General features: G+C 37.8%; 1 long non-coding RNA gene across 1 annotated transcript; it reads left to right on the top strand.

Annotated features, from left to right (window-relative positions):
• The first annotated feature begins 6,200 nt into the window (after positions 1-6,200).
• Positions 6,201-8,373, top strand: LOC141401420 (uncharacterized). The gene is made up of 2 exons (XR_012412368.1): positions 6,201-6,429; positions 6,501-8,373. It is a non-coding gene; the product is annotated as an uncharacterized lncRNA (long non-coding RNA).
• Positions 8,374-20,049: the final 11,676 nt, after the last annotated feature.

The raw sequence follows: 20,049 nt of genomic DNA, 5'->3' as shown, positions 1-20,049 counted from the left end.
CCGTTTTTTGTATCTGGCACCTACAATAGACAAACTTTTGCACGATTTTATTTCCTGTCTGGTTTGAGAATTAAATGTGAAGCATCGTCGTGGAACCTGGTGAAGCCTTTCGAGATTTCAATTGGGATCTGTGGTGCATTAGTTTTTGTCAGAGTTTTCAGAAGTGATAGTAATTTACTATTCACTTTGCTGGAATTTCCTACCGTGGTAATTAACATTCTTTTTCCGATTGCGTGAGGCATAGGGTCGTCGCCCTCAATACATTTGTTTTTCTCTTTTTGATTAAAAGACGGCAGGAGGGGTTTGATAGGCTCAAGCTACCGATTGCTAGTTCTTACTTTTAAAATATATAAGCTTTAAGTAGTAATATATTTTTGTTTGTTTTCACGTACACACAGGGTGTACACAGAACTGGACTAACTGTACCCGAAGACTGGTCTTCAGTTCGACTCGAGGTCAGCTGAAGTACCTTAAGGTTGTAGGGGCGGTTAGTCTGGAGAGCCTTCGGACGGCAGCGCTCAACCTTGAGTTGGAGCATTTTCCGTAGGACTGATTGTTGTCTGGTTGTCGATTTCCCAGTGTATCTGTAGAAAGCCGTTCTATGCTTAGCTAAGGATACACTGAAGAGACCTCGAGAAACTTTTTGAGGAAATTCTAGCCGGCAACAAACCACTCCTACGTTTGAACAGTTTACCCCATAGAACAATAGGGGTAGGCGAAGAGAACTGAAGAGCCTATCGAAGTTCTTTTTTTCCCCCTTTTACCAGCCAAGACTTTATTCGAATATTATTCGAACTAATTTTACCCGGACTTACAAACATTTATACTGATCTACCACAGCCTAGAGAAAATAATTTATTACCTCGATTTATTCTGTTCTACAGAATTTCTGAGCATTTGTTCTGGTTTTGAGAAACTTTGCAAGACTTATTGATTTTTGATTCTATTCTTTTCGAAATACCTGACCTGTTGTAACCATTCAGTATTCTGGTTGCGTTTTGTTGCGGATGAGAATTTCAATATTGGATTTTACTATCTCGGCTATATATATTTCTGGAATTTTATTCAATTTATGGTATCATACCTACCTTTTGGATAACCTGTTGATCAGTGAAGAAGACACACTATTGAATTTTGATTTCTTCAACTTTTATTGAGATTTTTATTCGGACTGGTCAGTACAATAACATTTTTGGAAAGTTTATTGTTTTTCTGAAGATTTCGTTTTGATTTGGACATCATGCAACCTGCTACAGGGGCCAAGCCAAAAACTTACGGCATTATTACCAGGTCGACAAGCCAAGCAGTAGGAGAAGCTGCTGGAACAGAACAAGGTACTGAATCTGGTATCCCTGCTAGCGCTGATGGTAACGATCCGCCGACACCAAATGAATTGGCAAGTCCACCTACTCTTGCGCAAGTAAATGAGCAACCAAGTACCATTACTAGGCCTTCGTTTAGTCCTTTGACAATTCGAGGCAATGATGACGATCAGGTTGATAGACTTAGTAGCACAGGGGTTCTTGACGTTGTTCAGTCCGCTTTAGAGGTCACCCAAGCATCAATGGTTGAAACCATGAAAAAAGAAATGCAGACAGCGATTGCTGCTGCAGTTAAAGAAGCTTTTTCTAAAACAGTCCCTCCAGGGAATCCAAATGATAGGCGTGAATTACCTTCCCCGAGTATTGATTGGCCCCGAGAGTTGCCACCTTTACGAACTGATATAGGACATGCAGGTTCAGGTAGTCGTAACAATGAAGTTCCAAATCGTTATAGGGAAGATTTTTGTAGACCCAGACATCCATACCTCAGCAAGTGGGGCATTAAGTTTGATGCTACCCCAAAGACACCGAATGTTGAAGACTTTATATTTCGCGTAGAGCGACTTTGCAGAAGCTATGGTTGTTCCGAACAAGAATTAGTAGACGAATTTCACCACCTGTTAGAAGGCCGTCCTTGCCAATGGTATTGGGGAAAGATCCGACAGTATCCAAACATGAACTGGGAAAGTTTAAAGATCAGTATAGTTCATGAATTTAAACGTTTTCAATCCAACTTAGATGTGATGCGACAGATTATGGATAGGAAGCAGGGAAGAGATGAGTCTGCTACACAATATATCGATGCTATTAATAACCTGCGCACCCAGTTGAGGGAACCTTTGAAGGATTTCGAGGTTATTGACATCCTCAAAGCTGGATTGAAACCCCGTCTCGCTCATTTGACATTTAGTGGAACTTTTTACTCCGTGGAACAATTTAGAAATGAAGTCAGGAAAGCTGAAGAGTTTCTTGAAAGGGAATCTTCATCGAGATTTAGGACAAGTCCACCCACTCGTATGGTGAACGAGATAAATGATAACGATTTTGATGATTTAGTACAGGAAGTTGAAGAGTTGAGGCTTCGGCCAAAGGCACCCGGTGTTTCTAAAAGTGAACCGATGCGTTGTTGGAACTGTAATGACAAAGGTCACACTTTTAAGCAATGTACTAGTTCTCAACGTTCTCTTTTTTGTTTCCGCTGTGGTTCACCTGGTGTTACAGCTCCTCAATGTAATAACTGTAAACAAAACAGTCGCACTTTTGCTTCTTCCAAGGCCGAATCAGTTTCTACTCAAACCGTGGACTGACTAGTTTCTAATGATGTTGCCACTTCTACAGATCCACTTGTTTTCGACAATTCTATTTCACCCGGACTTTCTCATAATTCTGCCAGAACTAAACCCGATTTGACCTTGCCATTTCATATCCGTATGGCAAATTATCTGAAGACTCGTGAACGCATTTTCAATTCAGAGGTATCTGTTAAGCCTGTTTTTGTTTCGAACCGCATTTTGAAAACTCGTGAGCGCTATAAGTGTAGACGATTACATCGTCTTTCGGTTTCATCCACTACCTTTTCCGATTTTAAATCAAATGATCCTCGTCCTTTTCGGGAAGTTTTAGTAAATGGAGTATCTGTTTTGGCATTATTCGACAGTGGAGCCACTGTAACCTGCCTCGGCAAAAATTGTTTTTCGTTGATTGATAGATTGAATTTAAAAATTACTCCTGTTTTTAAGTGCAGTGTAGGTACGGCTAGTGGACATCGAGTTTCTTGCGAAGGAAAAGTTACTGTTGACCTCACGTTCGATAATAAGACGAAGACCATGGATGTTTATGTGATACCTGGTCTAGAGAATTTCATGTATTGTGGCATCGACTTTTGGAAGTTGTTTGACCTCGCACCCAAACTTATAAGCAGTCTCGAGATCAGTTCCGATATTAGAGATCCAGATATGCACATTCTTTCACCAGACCAATTCGCTTTGCTTGAAAAAGCCAAAGAAAGTTTCAGGGATTTTGAGAAATATGGTCTCGGGAAGACCAATTTAGTCGAACACGTCATCGATACTGGTGACGCGGTTCCAATTAAGCAACGGCATTATCCCGTGTCTCCAGCTGTGGAGTCTCTAATTTATAAGGAACTTGATCGCATGCTAAGTTTGGGTGTAATCTAGCCCAGTACGTCTTCGTGGAATTCGCCGGTCACGTTAGTTCGTCGTGGGGAAAAGAACAGGTTATGTTTAGATGCTCGCAAGTTAAACGAAGTGACAGTTAAGGATGCGTATCCACTGCCCTTCATAGATGCTCTGCTAGGCCGCCTTCAAGACACGTACTATATCTCGAGTATAGACTTAAAAGACGCCTTCTGGCAAGTTCCCCTTGCAGCTGAGAGTCGTCCGAAGACTGCGTTTACAGTGCCGGGGAGACCGCACTATCAATTCACCGTCATGCCGTTTGGGTTGTGTAACGCAGCCCAACGGTTATGTCGGTTAATGGATAGTGTGATCTCACCGGACCTGAAAAACAAAGTCTTCGTATATCTCGATGACTTGCTGGTAGTCTCGCCGGATTTTGAGTCCCATGTTGAGCTGCTAAGCAAGGTTGGTGAGATGCTGTCAAGGGCGAACTTGACCATCAATGTGAAGAAGTCTAAATTTTGTCGACGAGAGTTGAAGTACCTCGGGTACATTGTAGGTGAGGGCAAACTTAAGCCGGACCCGTCGAAAATTGACTCCATTACAGATATTCCGATTCCTAAGACGACTCGAGAGGTTCGTCGTTTCTTAGGGATGTGTTCCTGGTTCAGGAGATTCATACAGAATTATGCTGAGATTACAGCACCAATGACCAATACCCTTAAGAAGGGCAAAACTTTCTCTTTTGATGAACCAGCAATTCAAGCTTTCAATAAATTAAAGGTAGCTTTGACTACCAGTCCCGTTCTCAATCATCCTGTTTTCGATAAGCGTTTTTACGTCCAATGTGACGCCTCTAATATTGGCCTCGGTGCAGTCTTGTACCAGCTGGATGCTGAAGGTCTGGAACGTCCCATCGCCTTTCATTCTGCGCAACTTTCCAAGGCTGAACGTAACTACAGTGTAACTGAGCGCGAATGTTTAGCGGTCATAAGCGCCATTAAGAAATTTCGTCCTTTTATTGAACTTATGCCGTTCCCTGTAGTTACGGATCACAGCGCATTGAAATGGCTGATGGGACAGAAGGATCTCAGCGGACGGTTGGCAAGATGGAGCTTGAAGCTTCAGGCTTTCAACTTCGAGATACAGCACCGGAAGGGTTCTCAAAACGTCGTCGCCGATACGCTGTCACGAATACACTTGGATGAATTGAATATGTTTGATAACGAAAAGCCTTTAATTGATTTGTCTTCGGATGAATTTAAGAACGAAGAATATTCTCAGCTGATTGCTATGGTTCTCGAGAACCAAGAAAGTTTACCCGATTTAAAAGTCTCTCGTGTATAAAAAGACACTTCCTTCTGATGGTACCCAGGTTCACGAAAATTTTATTTGGAAGCTTTGGGTTCCAACAGCTTTAACCAATAATTTAATTAAGAATGTTCACATGTCTTCAACGAAACTTCACTGCGGTATAGGACGGACGATCGCGGCACTTCGTCAATATTTTTATTGGCCCAAAATGGCAAAGCAAGTCCGTGACTTTATCAACTGTTGTATCGTTTGTAAGGAGACAAAAGCTCCAAACAAAATATTGAGGGCCAAAATGGGAAATGAAACAATAACTGACCGACCATGGCAAAAGATTTTCATAGATTTCATTGGACCGTTTCCGAGGTCGAGGTTAGGTAACGCCTTTATACTGATTGTTTTAGATCACCTTACGAAATTTGTCCTATTGAAGCCACTCGCGAAAGCCAACACGAAAAATGTTATTAAATTTTTAGAAACCGAGGTTTTCCATAAATTTGGTGTGCCACAATTAATCCATTCCGACAATGGAAAACAGTTTGTCTCTCATGAGTTCATTTCGTTTTTGAATAAGTATGGTTGCACTCCGATACGAAACGCGGTTTACGCGCCGCAAGCGAATGCCTCCGAGAGGGTCAATCGGAGCATTATAGCGGCGATTCGGACGTACGTTTCGGAGGATCAAAGGGACTGGGATAGATATTTATCCGCAATAGAATGCTCCCTTAGATCAACTTTACACACTTCACTTGGCTGTTCGCCATATTTTTCATTGTTTGGTTCAAATATGATTATACACGCGAGCGAATATGAGTTGGCGAACAAACTAGGCATTCTAGAAGACGGCGCGGTGGATATAATCTCGAAACACGACGTCTTACAATTAGTTCGAGACAAGATTAAATCGAAAATTCACGATTGCTACGAAAAGTCAGCAACACGGTATAACACTCGAGCTCGCGAAATAGTTTTCAAACCGGGACAGGAAATACTGAGACGCAACTTCGTTTTGAGTGACGCTTCGCGCCATCTTAATTCGAAGTTGTGTCAAAAGTTTGTCAAGTGTAGAGTTGCCAGACAGATCGGAAGTTCACTATACGAAATTGAAGACTTAAAAGGAAAGAAGATAGGGGTATATCATTCCAAAGACCTACAGCATATGGTGCCAACAAAATAAATGCCCGGCTTTAGTTTTTTCCTGTTTGTGATTATTATATATCAGGGTCGCGGTTCTTCCCCACGATTTTTTTTTATATCTGCTGACTTCCCGAATCAGTTGACTTCGGCAGGCCTCCAACAACATGTTCGGGTTTGTTATGTCATCCGATATTTCTTTTCTGCCACTCAATGAAACTTTTTGCTGTTGCGTCATTCGCAAAGGGCCACCCTAGTCAGCATCAGCTGATCGCAATACATGAAAGGTGGCAACATTGTATATCGAATGTTCTTCTCTCCTGTCATCGTAAAGGACGCCATAATGAAATAGAAATTCATTTCATTAAAATTTTCGTGCCGGCAAAAGCAAATTGGTGGAGTTTGCAAATTTTTAAGAATTGCAAAGTATTTGCAATATACATATATTAAATTCATAAACGAATTTATAAAGTTTTGCAAATTAATTTAATATTCGCACATAAGTCGTAGCCGAAACAAAAAGGGTAAGCATGAACATTAAAAGAAACAAGCTGCGAACAAAAAAACTAATTAAGCTTTTTGGTTAATTTTCCAGTTTTCACATTGGAGGGAGAAACCGCGTGGTGGCAGAATTTGGCAAGCCAGCCGCCATTGTTAATTGCCCGTGGTACAGCCACATACTTATTCAACGCTTCATCCCTCCATGTGTTATTAAATTTGCTGGGCAAATTCTAAATTTTTTATCTGGATAACAACCTGCCAGTGATTTTTTTTGTTTGCTACAAAACAAGTGCGAATAAAATTTGCAATACTTCTACCAATATGCAATTACCACCAAGCCACGGCAACGAGCACAACATGATGCATGTGTCTTACTTCTGATTTCCCTTCAGCCACAGCACCCGGCATTGAAGTCTTATAAGAATTTACAGCAACACCACCTGTGCTGTATAGATTAACAAGGAAATTTCTGGGAAATATATTTTTTTGGACGGGCAGTTCCGCATCATCGCTTGTACGATTTTCATGAATTTATCTCGTTAATTCACAATGACCGTTCGAGATGAACTTAACAAATAGTCTTCCACCAAGTTAAATTAAGGCATCCACCATCAGCCTACCACAAGCCACCACGAATTTTGTATTGCCCTACATTGAGAAAAAGAAATAGCTGCTGGATAATCCGATACCAAACCACAAAAGGAACGTCGACCAAAACGAATTTTGTATTTTTGATTGCTTTTGAGCCCTGATATTTTGAACCGTCCCGGAATTGAAGAATATTTCATCATCAGTCTCTCTACATCCAGATTAACGCCACCTACAATCTGTGACGTCATCATCAAGTGCCATTGTGTAGCAGTACAAACAAATTTATTCAACATCTGCATGGTTCATGTCTTCAGTTGAGGTGAAGGAAGTGAAAAGAGTGAGTAGTTGTAGTGCATCCAGAGGACGTATGATCCATTGGCCATTTCAGTTCATAAATGGTCCAAGGAAAGAGGGTCCGATATGTAGTGCTTTCTGTTACTGGTATTCATTCCTGAATCTACAGTAGCAAATTCTCTATTATTATTTTTGAACATTATAACGAATATTATATCTAGTGGTTTATACACTTTGAGTAATAAGTTAACAAGTGCATTCATTATCAGTGTCATAACTCATGTAACGGTCCGCCTCACATGCTGCGAAGTACCGTTAGCATATCGCGATAACGGGTCTTGATCAACGTGTATTAGATATTTTCTGGCCTTAACGAAATTTAAGTGCAATTTAAAATCACGTTTTTGTATGATCAAATCATACCGGAATAAAATTCTATTTAAACTTGGATTACCAAATATTTGAATCAGATCTATACCCGCAAAAATCATAATAGTGAAGTTGTAAATTTTTGATGATATTGGTGATTTCGCTGCACGTGAGACGTGGAGCCGATTAATTAGTGGCTATAAACATTTTTTTTATACTTTTCTTAGATTTATATTTTTCTATTTTCATTGTTAACCTAACTTATCGAGTGATTATTAAGGTGAATATATTTCACTTCTTGTCATTAATGACCTCGTCATAAATTATTACCAAATTATTTTCGAACTTTTAAAAATTATTCGAATTTGAATTCTACATTAGTATTAGTGAGAGTTAATCCCTTTTTCAGACCCATCAAGCATTTTAAGAACTTTTAACCTCTCCCAAACCATTGAGCTCAATTGGTAGGTTTAAGAATTTATAACCCTCTCGAAATATAAACACAGCTTCTGCTCCGAAACAGGGATAAACATCCATCTGAATTAATTTCATGAATTTAGATCTAAATAGATCGAATTTAGATTATAATAACCTAATGTTAACTTTAGATTTATTTCTGCTCCTATTAAAAATAATTTATCACTTAAATTGAGACCCAATCATATTGATTGAATAAAATAAGGAATGAAATGTAATACAATGGTTAAAGGAAATATTTTTTAACATGTTCTGAATAATTTACTGAAGGTAAGGTAAAGGTAAGGTGAACCAGGTTAATACTTTTGGGGGTTCTCAACAACTCGAGGCCCATATGGGGGTTCCAAGGGAACCCATGGGAGGGCAAGTGGTACCCAACAACACCTAGGGGTACCAACCTCAACAACAACAACTACGTAGTGCGACAACAACAACAAATTAACTCAGTGGTATGATTTTTTTTTGTATGTGCGTGCGAGTGCGGCCGACTGAGCCAGCCGATATAAATTTATGTTTTCTTCGATTGCCATTGCCATCTGGTGATTTTTTTATTTTTTTTTATAAACCACACTCGTCTACGCTCATTACAATACTTTTCTAGCATATTTTTAGGCATAATGTGTGTTCGTTTACTCAAAATTTGTACAAATTGTTACTGGATGTTGTTCGTTTACTCTACAGTACAATGCAAAATACCTTACCCTGCGTTTACACATTACAGGACAGTTGAGTACATGTATTGATTGTCAAAAACCCAAAACTTGGCTGTGTGACGTAGGCGTCCAGACAAGTGCAAAAACAGTTATAAAATAATGAATGAAAATCATCGATTTCTTTTTGTTTTCCGTTCACATATTTTTTTGTTTTGTTGCATCCCAGTCCTGTTGTCTTTGAAATATTTTTGTTTTCATTTGTTCAAAAATGTCCATGTTCACTGTCTATGAAAATTATCAGACAGTGCCGAGGCAACTAGCCAAGTGTTTCTATGTATTAGTAAATCAGAGTTGTATTTGCAAACAGGGTCTTGTGTAAACGCCAAGTAATGGATCCAATGGAAAACATGCTAAGGGCTGAGTACATAAGCTGCCTTGCCTGCATACTTGCATACTTCTGATAAAAGAATAAAAAGAGCAAATTTCGAACTGGGTTGCCCAGTTCGAAATTTGCTCGGCCTTCTTTATTCTTTTATTTTTATTATGTCAGAAATGAAGCAGGAAAGCAAGGCAACCATGCGAAGCAGCTTATGTACCCAGGCCTTTAGTTGTTTACAAGGCCTTGTACAAATTTGTACAAATTATTTAGTAAACGAACACACCTATACTCTTCTTTTGAATAATGGAATGCTTAAATAAAGGCCCCCAATCATTTATAAGTCTTTGCCGTCAGTCCGATGAACCCTTTCTGTATGTGTGACTGACATGTGTGTAGCATGAACCATCAGTCGGGTCTAAAAATATTGAATAGAGTTAAAGAAAGTGTTTTGGGCAGTAAACAGCCATTACTTCCTTTAATTCCCTGAAGATGATTGGAGACTCCAATCGAAATATTGGAAATACAGAAAACTTGAAAACATAGAACATCAAGTCTTTTTATTAAAAAAGCCTATAGCCGAACAATACTAAAACAATTGAATTTCTCCTCCAAAAATGAATGAATTCTACGTTTTTTGTGTTACTACACAAACATTATTTTCTGTTTTTCAAAATTGTTTATTGACAATTTGAAAATAAACACAATTCACCCAGACTGATGGGGGTTCATTTTGAATTCAAAACAGTTTTGAATTTCATCAGCCTTGGAAAACTCAAGGCCTGGGTACATAAGCTGCTCGGCTTTCTTGCTTAATTCATTTCTGGTAAAAGACCAAAGACCAAGTTCGACCTAACTGAAATATGGTTCTGACATTTCTTTATTCCTTTACCAGAAATTAATTAAGTAAGAAAGCCGAGCGGCTTATGTGTCGAGGCCTTAACACATATATTCTCAAATTTTCGAAAATTTACACATACTATCACACATGGTACAATAAAGTAGAGGTAGGCCAGGTATCACTGAGAAATGCCACCCTGCAGCCATGGCTTAAAACGTCAAATGGCATGGTACAATAATAATGGTAGATGTACCTGCATAGCTATCCCGTATTACATAAACATATGGAACTTAAAGCTTCACTTTTTATATGTTAAAAGTGCCATATAGTGTAAAAACATTTCTTTAGCTAGGCTCCAGAATATTCTTGTTGAAAAGTGTTCCAAAAATAGCAAAAGTTCTTCCCAAACTTATGACAGTGGAAAAATGTCATTCACTTAGCTTCAAAAAAAGCTTCACTTTTTATATGTTAAAAGTGCCATATAGTGTAAAAACATTTCTTTAGCTAGGCTCCAGAATATTCTTGTTGGAAAAGTGTTCCAAAAATAGCAAAAGTTCTTCCCAAACTTATGACAGTGAAAAAATGTCATTCACTTATTTTCTACTTGACAAGTTTGGCTAATCTGACATCGTGATTGCTGGTATCCGATTTGCAGATAAATGTCAGCAGAATTTGTACAAAAATTGTAATTTTTACATTCCCATACTTTTGGAACAAATTTAAATTAATATCAATATTTGATAAATTGTTCATTCGTAAGTTTTGCTAAAAATATCAACAATTTTATTTTGCCACGCGAATACATATTTTTTGTCATTGTTTTAAATTTTAATGCTTGGTTTACATTTACGAAATCCACTCGATTTCAACTGTCAAAACCATAGGTTAAACGTCAAATGAAATCCAATGGATTTCAGATGAGATTTCATTTGACGTTTGAGCTATGAAATTGACAGTTGAAATCGAGTGGATTTCGTAAATGTAAACTTAGCATAAGATATAGTGTTACAGCAGAAGTTTTTTGTTGGAACAATTCAGCGATGCATCTACCTTTATGATTGCATAATGTCAAAAATAGTACAAAATGTCAACCCTGCTTTTGACAGATTAGGCCATAAAAAGAAAAAAATTGTAATCAGCTGTTAGCTGTGGCCTACCTTTACTTTATTCTACCATGGTTACTAGCATTGTACAATAATAGCTGTGTCTGGTTACCCTAAAATTTGTAACAATTTGTACCAATTGTTGCTGGAAGTCGTCTGTTAACACAAAAAACCAGCAAAAGAGAGCGATTCGAGAGAGACATTTTGACAGTTCTTTCACTGAGAGCTTGCAAATTCTTGCTGGACAAATTTCTTCTGGCAAGCACTTGCAAGCTCTTCTTCTTCCTGAAAACAATCAATGATCTGTTTTTAATTTGTTGTTGATTTATGTTTGTGAAAATTAAAAACCAGTTTATTGTGGAAATAACATAGTCTAATTGTATTGTTTTATGGAAAACAAATTTGTAATGTGGAAAAATACTTTTTTGTTTCATTTTCTTTTTTATTTTTAATAAAATACAACGTGTTTGCTTCCTTTATTGGCGGACAAATTGTCTGTTTTGGCAAGCCAGCTGATTGCTTGCTGGTTTTTGCTGGGAAGGTGTCTGTTTACTTTTTACAATTTTCTAGCAAAAGAGAACAAAAACCCCTTACTCTCTGAGAAAGTTCTTGCTGGAAAATTTTTGCTGGGAAAGTAACCAGACAGACTTATGGTATGTTCCAGTACTGCACATTTATACACATTTTTAATATTTTTTTCGATAACATAAAGGAAAAATCGGTTATCGGAGTAAAAATGTTTAGAAATGTGTAGTACGGGAACAGACCATTAATGTATAAGGTAGGCCACAGCTAACAGCTGATTAAAATTTTTTCTTGTTATGGCCTATTCTGTCAAAAGCAGGGTTGACATTTTGTACTGTTGTTGACATTATGCAATTATAAAAGGTAGATGCATCGGTGAATTGTTCCAACAAAAAAACTGCTTTAAAATTATATCTTAAAATTAAAAACAAGGACAAGAAATTTTATTCGCATGGGTAAAAAAAAATTCTGATTTTTTTAAATGCAGTAATACTTACGAATGAACGATTTGTCAAGTATTGACATTTATTGAAATTTGTTCTAAAACTACGGGAACGGAAAAATTAAAAATATTGTAACATTTCACGATGTTAGATCAGCCAAAATTTCAAGTTGAAGATAAGAGAATGATATTTTTGCCTTCGCTTTCTTAAGTTTTGGGTACAACTTTTGCTATTTTTGGAAGACTTATGTATGTGTTATATATCTGGCGCATAACTGAAGTGATATTTATTTTGTCTCTATTTGGTACTTTGAAAATAAACAGTGAAGTTCTAAATTTCATATGTTTTTGTAAAACCGACTAACTATGCATATACATCTACCTTAATTATTGCTCCACGTCATTTGACCTTTTATGCCATGGCTACAGGGTTGTATTTTTCAGCGATTTTCATACCTGGCCTACCTCTACTTTATTATACCATGGTTACTACTTTAAAAGAACGATTATTGACGTGTTGGTTATGCGAGAAACATGAACATTTGAAATGTGCAGGTTTAACTGACCGTCACTTTGACATTGTTGCTGATCGTAAATACAGTTGTTGGGCGTGCATCAATTGTAGGTCCTTTGAAATTGACTTTTACTATCATTATAAGGAGTCGAAAATTGCATCTAACCGAATCTCTATCAAATAAATAATATATCAAATCTTTATAATAAAATTCTTTATTTAGTATTTGTAAACATTCCGCAATACTTTGAAATGTTTAGAATTCCACCCATTTCATTTTCCTGGGGACAAATATCGGATCGAATAGCTCGAATTTTTAATATCTTGCCCAACGATATGAAAGTTTTCTATGTTTCCCCGACAACTTATGTAAAACGTCTTATATGCCACTTAACTTAATTTTTTTTCTCCTACTTTTAATGAGTTTTTATGTGATCGTTAAAAGGTTTTGTCATTTTTACCCCAGATCTCACATTCTATATACATAGATAAATTTATTATATTCCTCATTGTATTATTATTCTGAATTTTATTCATACAATTGTCAAATTATTTTTTGTTATGGGTACTTTACACGATATGGTTTTTACATATAAGTTGTCACTTTTTATATACAAAATGCATACGCAAAGTGACAACACATATGTAAAATAACATATCGTGTAAAACACCCATTAGTAGTGATAACATACAATGAATTGTTATAATTTAATTCATCCTTTTTGGCCCGATGGCTTTGAATTAATGTTCGGTTGTTAAATAAAATAAAATAAATAAATGAATATCATCCCACATTGTGTTTATTAATGATACAAAATTGTCTGTCTTCAAAACATAAGGAAAATTTGGTAAAAACTGTTTTAAATTATAGAAAAACGAATTTTCAAAAGCTAAATATGCTCTTACCTTCCGTAAATTGGTCTTCCGTGTGTCATTGTAATGCTTGGTTTACATTTACGAAATCCACTCGATTTCAACTGTCAATTCCATTGCTTAAACGTCAAATTAAATCCAATGGATTTCAGATGAGTTTTCATTTGACGTATACCCAAAGGAATTGACAGTTGAAATCGAGTGGATTTCGTAAATGTAAACATAGTATATGAATCTCACAGATTTTGAATCTGCATTGAAAAAAATTTATAACATCTTATACAAATGTATATTAGAATGTGTACCAACAATTGAAATTAAAAACTCTAATAACCCTCCTTGGATTACATCTGCGCTGTTATCCGCTAAAAACTCTAAAAATAGGCTCTTTCGAAAGTTAAGAAATCTGAAGAAATCGAAAGAATAAGAAAAGTATTGCAGAGCTCACAGCTGATTACAACTTTTTTCGTTTGGTGACCAACTTGTGTCAAACCCATTTTGATATGTTTTGATTTTAATGTTCAAATTATGACAAATTTCAATTTCATAAATACAGTATAGTCTCGATAATACGGACACTCGTTAATCTGGACACTTAAAATATTTACGTAAAACGTAAAGTAATGCGAATTGCTAAATACGACTTGTTTGCAATTTACTTAAGAAGCCAAGAACAAAAAAACTTTGTTCAAAGTTTTAGGGTTCCAATTAGCGATAGATTGGTTTAGTTTGTGGAGAAAAGCGTCCGAATTATTCTTCTGCCCAACCATTGCATCATGATACAAGGTAACCTCACGCTCGCAGCTCACAGAGTTGCATTCGCTTTGCCGTCCCTTCATTGACAAACTTTGTATGTATATGTTAAAATGTACATATGTCAGTTATGTTTACATTTTCAATTTCAACCCCAATTTTATTTTTTAAAATTAAATTTAAATTTTTCCCATAATTTGGATTTATCATGTCCAAACTTTAATGATGATCCATATCAGTCCACTTGTACAACCTCCAAAAAAGTTCAATATTTTTCTCTGATACGGTGCGTATTGGTAAGTTACTAGTTTGGTTCATAATTTGCACATCGTAATATTTCTTCTTGATATAGATGATAGATCGACTGTATCGGTCTCATCCCTTGGGTGTCTCCCACAGAAAATTGTTGGCATAAATGCAGCTTGGACGCGCGTCATGATATATTTTGCAGCATGCAGGTTTTTTCGTGCGCAAGTACATACTTCCGCTTTGTTAGAAATTTGCACATCAAAAAAGTTCTTCCAAACGTACAACAAATCAAAGAACAAAAATGTTAGAGGATCGATTTGACTCTTTTCCCAAAGGTATTCCTTGTGGTCTTGTTTAGAGCGATATAATGTGTTTCTTGGACAAGCGAATGCTTCCAGACATATTGGTCCAAAAGCTTAAAAAATACCTACTGGTGGTCACAATAATCACGGACAAGCTTGCTGATTGTTTCAGTTTATTGAGGCGAGACAAATAGGTATTAGCCATCTTGGGCTGACTAAACTTGTATTCCTTCCATGACAAAACGATTCCCATATGACAAAACGACAAACAAAGCCACCATGAGCCAATTTCAACAAGTTGCGCTTGTCAACACTTGTGTTTCAATTCCGCGGAATGTTACGGAAAGCACGACACAAGGATTCGTCACAGCTGGTTTAGTCGTAGCTGGTTTAGTAGTTGGTTTACATGACCTTGGGGAAGTCTTATGGCCCCGGCACATACGGTACGTTGTGCGTCGCGTTACAACAACCACATGAAAACTTCAAGAACAAACTTGGCATCACTTACATTTTTTCATGTGGTTGTTGTTTTTAACGCGTGACGCAACGCACAACGTACCGTATGTGCCGGGGCCATTAGTAGGTGCGAACATGCGTGGCGGTCACAAAGCAACTGACAAGAGCGATGACTACAACAACAACAACCACGGACACGGGGAATACAAGCAACAGCAAGACTAGTACACTGTGATTCGGATGTCTGGTGACCTGTAACAAGCAACACACATTCTATATATAAAAGTATAATTCCATACATCAGCGCTCCAATTCAATTACTTACCAGCTTTTTCGCTGACAACGAAATAAGTTATAATAGTTACGGCCATCAATTCTTGAATATCGTTGACGACATCAAGAACAATGACTTCCTTAAAAACTGGTGGCAAGCAAACACTCTTTTCCTTGATTCATCCTTTTCCCAATATACGAGACCATTCATCAATTGCTTGCCATTTTTCTTGGCAATTCTTCGCACTGTTATTGTATCTGCAGTCCAGAATTACACTAATTAAATGAATCTCGAAAAGGAACACACTTTCTACCGCAATAGTGCCAAAGATGACGCTACACCGCATGGCTAATTTAACTAAATTAATAATTGAGATGTATTTGTTCCAAAAAATGATATAATAGGTAAAATGTAAACAAACAATATTTTGTCATTGACATACAATAACAACAACTTTAATATTGTTTGGAATGTAGGGTTGTATTTGGCAGCTCAAAGGCGGTTTTTTCAAATGAGATTACCTTCTTATTCTGCCATGCCATTGCATGAAAATGTGACAGAGGAGAATAATGTATTCCCATGTTTGAGTTGCAGATCAATCTGCCAACGCTTGGAAATAAAGCCATGAGGTCATAATGTGCTTTTTACATTAGCACGAAAAACAGGTTTTAGGGCTGTTTCGTAATTTATATGCTAAAAGAGGCAACATTTTGCGTCATTTACCATACAAAAATAAATGACGATAGCTGCGTCATTTATTCTAAACAACGCACGAAAACACCATACTATTATACGCAGCCTGCTTTTTCGTCATAAACTACCAAAAAATGCAACTGTTTGATGATGTCTTTGTTTGTGTGTTGTAGAAAAACAAAAATACTCAAACGATGACAAAAGTGTAAATAAATGGTTAAAAAACTTGCAAAAGTTATATTTTTTAATTTTGAATTAATGCTATGTTTACATTTACGAAATCCACTCGATTTCATCTGTCAAATCCAAAGGTTAAACGTCAAATGAAATCCAATGGATTTCAGATGAAATTTGATTTGACATTTGAGCTATGGAATTGACAGATGAAATCGAGTGGATTTCGTAAATGTAAACTTAGCATAAGTCAAGTTAGTTGGTTACTAGGCGTTTACACCAGACAGTTTGTCTTCATACTTACTTACTTAGTTGGCCCATTACGGAACATTTGTTCCATAGACCGATCTAAGAAAAGATCTCCATTCCTCTCTGTTTTTCGCTTGACTTTTTGGAATACCGCGCCTTTTCATTTCTTCATCCACTTGTATGCTCCATCGACATCAACAGTTGGTCCGATCTCAATGGACGCATTGCGCGTCGACACCATCAATTTGGTCTTTTCGCCGTTTACCGCCAGACCCACTTTCGCAGATTCTGCTTCGACCTTCCTAAAGGTATCAGTTACTTCCTTTACTGATCGTCCCATGATGTCTATGTCATCAGCATAGGCAAGTAACATGTGGCTATTGGTGTAAATTGTGCCATTTCTTTTGACATTTGCATCTCGTATTACCTTTTCCAGCAAAATGTTGAAAAGATCGCACGAAAGGCTGTCTCCTTGTCTGAAACCTCTTTTGGTACAAAATTCTTCGGAGTGGTTCTTTCCAATTTTAACTGAGGACCTAGTATCAGTTAAAGTCATCTTACAAAGCCGGATGAGCTTTGCGGGGATACCAAATTCAGACATTGCGTGGAATACCTTTGATCGGAGGGGACTGTCGAATGCTGCTTTATAATCGACAAAAAGGTGAAATGTGTCGATCTGCATCTCTTGGGTCTTCTCTAGGTTTTGCCGCAGGGTAAATATCTGGTCAATGGTGGACTTGCCAGGTCTAAAGCCACATTGGTATGGTCCAATTATTTCGTTGACCATTGGCTTTAGTCGTTCGCACAATATCCCTGAAAATATCTTATAGGCAATAGGGAGAAGACTTATGCCCCTAAAGTTTGAGCATACAGTCTTATCTCCTTTCTTGTGGACGGTACATAGGATGCTCAGGTTCCAATCGTCGGGTACGCGTTCTTCCTGCCAGATGGTGCTAACTAGCTGATGCATACACCTTATCAGCGCGTCGCCTCCGGTTTTAAACAGCTCGGCTGGTTGTTGTTGTTGTAGCAGCATTTAAACCTACGTAGAAGCATAAGTTTAATGCTGGGTTGGCAGCCGCTGGCCGAAACACTTTTGGTAAGCCAATCGGCTCCTGCTGCTTTATTATTCTTCAGCCGGTTGATTGCTGTTTTACCCCATCTTGGCCGGGCGGTATACATTCTATAGCATCTTCTGGGATTGGATCTGTGGTATCATCGTCTTCGCTACTATTGGATACCAGCAGATTGGAGAAATGTTCCTTCCATATCCTTAGCACGCTATCTGTATCTGTTACCAGATTACCTTGCTACAGGAGGATGTGCCTGTACCAAAGCCATCTGTTTGATGTTTCACTCTTTGGTAGAATTTTCGGACTTCATTCTGGCTCCTGTACATCTCGATTTCTTCACACTCCCGCTTTTCCATTTCTCTCTTTTTCTTGCGGAAAAGACGTTTCTCTTCTCTCCTTTTCTCCCGATATCTCTCTCGCGCGCTACGCGTTGCTACTGATTGTAAAGTAGCTCTATATGCCGCATTTTTCTCTTCGGTAGCAGGACGACACTCCTGGTCATACCATGAATTCCTTTGTGGAGGTCTCTGGAATCCAAGTATGGATTTTGCGGCTGTTTGCATGGAGTGGGGAATATTTTGCCATTGTGTTGTTATGTTATCGGGACAAGGAGTGCTCGCGTTAAGCAATTGGGCTAGTTGAGTGGAATATGCTGTGGCTATCTGTTGTGTTTGCAACCTATCGATGTCCAACTTCCGCGTTGTGTCTGTTCGTGCTTTATTTGCAACGTTTAGACGGGTACGTACCTTTGCTGCAACAAGGTAGTGGTCCGAATCAATGTTTGCGCCTCGGAACGATCGTACATCCAACACGCTGGATGAATGTCTTCCATCTATTACAACATGATCAATTTGATTACTTGTTCTTTGATCTGGAGACAGCCAGGTGCCCTTATGAATATCGAGATGATTAAATCTGGTACTGCTAACTACCATGTTTTTTGCAGCTGCAAAGTCTATTAGCCTCATACCATTGTCAGATGTTTCACTGTGGAGACTGAATTTCCCGACTGTTGGGCCAAAGATATTCTCCTTTCCAATTTTGGCATTAAAATCGCCTAGAATGATTTTAATGTCATGGGCAGGGCAACGGTCATATGTTTCTTCTAAGCGCTCGTAAAATATATCTTTGGTCTGTTCGTCCTTTTCTTCAGTGGGAGCATGAGCGCAAATAAAGCTGATGTTGAAGAATTTAGCTTTTATTCGAATTGCAGCAAGTCTTTCATTCACTGGGGTGAAGCTGGATACCAAATGTTTTAGTCTCCGACTAACTACGAATCCGCAACCAAACTCATGCTTTACGTCATGGCAGCTATAATACAGTGCGTCACCTTTAGGTGTTGTTGTGACGCCTTTCCCAATCCACCGTATTTCCTGTATGGCAGTAATATCGGCCTTGTACTTTTCAAGTACGTCTGCCAATGCGAAGAATGCACCTTCTCTATAAAGAGTGCGAACATTCCAGGTGCAGATTTGCAGATCATGGTCCTTAAAACGTTTGCGGGGTTCGTCAACTTTAGAGGGGTTTGTTTTTCTTTTCTTTCGTTTTTTCATAGTAGGATGTTTTTTCTAGGGGAGGGTTACTAACCCGACGCCCAAACCCAAGTTTTTAACGTTCTTATGGGTGAACGCGCGGCACATGTTAGCTCACTACCTTTAACGGGTGTCTTCATATACAACTCTGATTTACTAACACATGCATACATTTGTCGTTTGTCTCTCAGCTGTCCATCAGTTTTTCACAGACAGCCGGGTTGACAAATTTTTAACATTTTTGTGAAAAAGAAATGAGATGATAATTCAAATGTGCTGAAAACAAAAGAATATGTACAAAACAAAATATGTGAACGGAAAACAAAAAGAAATCGGTGATTTTTATTCATAATTTTACAACTGTTTTCGCAGTTGTCTGGACGCCTACGTCACATAGGCAAGTTGTGGGATTTTAACAATCAATACATGAAGTCAACTGTCCTGTCATGTGTAAACGCAGGGTAAGTCCTTGGTCACGCTAGATTGTTTCATTGAAACAATTTCATGAAAACAAGTCCCGGGCCACACTACAGTAATTTCACTGAAATTTTGATATGAAATTATGCGTCTCTAGATCGACGGCCATAGTAGAGTAAAATCATAAAATTGCTGTAGTGGGGAATTCAATTTAAGAACACCTAATTTCATGAAATTTTTTAATGAAATTCACGCTAGTGTGGACCGGGACCAAGGGTTCCCAGGTCGAGTTCCACAGTAGAGTGATATCATGAAGTTGCTGTAGTGGGCAACTCGATCTAAAAATACCTAAAAGTTTCAATGAAACCACTAAACATTAGTGTTGTAAAATTGTTATTTTTCGGTATTAGAAT

This window comes from Musca autumnalis, unplaced genomic scaffold (assembly GCF_047663935.1).
Source record: "Musca autumnalis isolate F117 unplaced genomic scaffold, ASM4766393v1 scaffold_4, whole genome shotgun sequence".
In the NCBI taxonomy this organism is placed as follows: domain Eukaryota; kingdom Metazoa; phylum Arthropoda; class Insecta; order Diptera; family Muscidae; genus Musca; species Musca autumnalis.
Note: the sequence above shows the minus strand (reverse complement) of the source record. Positions and strands in the feature narration are given on the sequence as shown.